The following is a 1839-nucleotide window of genomic DNA, read 5'->3' as shown; positions in this document are numbered from 1 at the left end:
TTTAAAGAATATTATAAACTACATAATAAGAATTACAAAAAAATATATGCCTGAATAATTCAGTTGTACAGTACTAGTTTTTATGAAAATAGGTAAAAACTATATACAGTATTTTTCTTGTTAACATGAATATAGTTTTTTTAATTTGTCCTGATGTGTAAAAATATTAATAAATAATAAAATTCACAATATATTTTTTAGTTTTACAATGTCTCCTCCACTGGCCGTAAAGGTTCCTGACAAGGCCCCGAAAAGGCCCACGGACCACAAGTTGATAATCACAGTTGTAGCTTATTTCGTGGCTCTGGACACATTTTATGCATCAGGAGCAGAAATGGCTCTTTTGACACCTGACCTAGTTACTCATTACAACATTAACTATGTTTAAACTCATCATGAAAGAAGATGTTTATCCACTCTAAAAAATATGAAGTGTTGAATTTACTCAACAAAGTTTGGCTCCACTGAGCCTAGTTGAGTAAACTGAGCAAAGAATATAAATATAAATATATCGTTCAATTTACTCAACCTGGTTTAGTGGAGCCAGTTTGGTTCAGTAAATTCAACAGTTTATTTCTTAGAGAGTGTGTAAAATTACTTTTACTTTTCAGATTTTTGTGAACAGTTTTATGACTTTTACTTGAGTAGTTTTCTCATCAGTGAAATTTATTTTTACAAAGTCATTTTCTGTTCATGTAATTTTACTTTCTTAGTTATTTTTTTCAAGTACTTTATAAACCTCTGCAGACGAGTCACAGGAGTCTGCCGCGAGCGCTCCCACAGATCCTTTTAAAGACCCCCGCCCGCGATGACGGCCCGTCCCGATCGGGGGTTACGCAGCGGAGCACGACTTTCTGCAGCTGTGTGGTTCTGGGTTTGTATTCAGACCTGGTTCTGACCTGGTTCTGACCACCTGAGCTCAGCTGCAGCTGCTGCTGATCAGGAGCTGAGCCGGGACACGCCGCACCAGAACGGCACGGGGAAAACCAGTAAAACCATGACTTCAAAAAAAGGGCTGGTGAGGAGGAGCTCTGGAGCAGAAGTAAAGAGGGGGGAGGAGGGAGTGCATCGGGGTCAGGAGGTGGAGATGGTAAGGAGAGACGGGAGGAGGTGCTGGCTTTGTTTCTTTTTACTTTTCTAGGCAAAACTAATTCATGGATCATTTCTACCGTTACCTGACTGAGCAGAAAATATTCCAGATTAAAAATAGATTTAAATCCTCTGAAGCTGACAGAACAGATTGAAGTTTTTATTCTTAAAGCTCCTGCATGTCCTTCAAATACAAAGTGTCAAAGAAAGCATCTTTATATTTAAGAAATCTGGCATGATTTTCTTTTATCTTGGCTCAGCCGACGTGAAACAGGAAGTGACATCAAAGAGGAACTCTTTAAGAAAATGAACTTCCTGGTCTTTGTTTACTGAAACAGTGGCTGTGTCCAAATTCAGGGTCTGCGTCCCTCGAAGGACCCGGCCTACTAGGTGTTTACCGCGAAGACGGGTAAAAAATATAATATATAATGTGATAAATTTGTGATAAATTTATGATAAATTTATAATAAATTTATAATAAATTTGGTCGGTCTAGTCTTCTGCTTTATTCCCCATTTTTTCAGTGATTTTTGTTCAACCGTATCACAAAAACAGCTGATCAATATAAAATCTGTCAGGAATGTAGATGAGTCCGACCTACGCTGCACCAGCGGTTTTGAGATGGATCCCATTTTTGAGGAGGGGGCTCCATCTGAAAATGGGGTGTCTGGACTAGGGGTGTAAGAAAATATCGATACACTGAAATATTGCGATATTTCATTTCCCGATACTGTATCGATATTCTAAAGC

The 1839-nt window shown here is 38.3% G+C and overlaps 1 protein-coding gene across 1 annotated transcript in view; it reads right to left on the bottom strand.

Annotated features, from left to right (window-relative positions):
* The window catches only part of ankrd50 (ankyrin repeat domain 50), a gene marked incomplete at its 5' end in the record, with an annotated part of 46018 nt that overhangs the window by 32340 nt on the left and 11839 nt on the right, over positions 1 to 1839 (bottom strand).

Source organism: Austrofundulus limnaeus, unplaced genomic scaffold (assembly GCF_001266775.1).
Source record: "Austrofundulus limnaeus strain Quisiro unplaced genomic scaffold, Austrofundulus_limnaeus-1.0 Scaffold373, whole genome shotgun sequence".
NCBI classification, from domain to species: Eukaryota; Metazoa; Chordata; class Actinopteri; order Cyprinodontiformes; family Rivulidae; genus Austrofundulus; species Austrofundulus limnaeus.
Note: the sequence above shows the minus strand (reverse complement) of the source record. Positions and strands in the feature narration are given on the sequence as shown.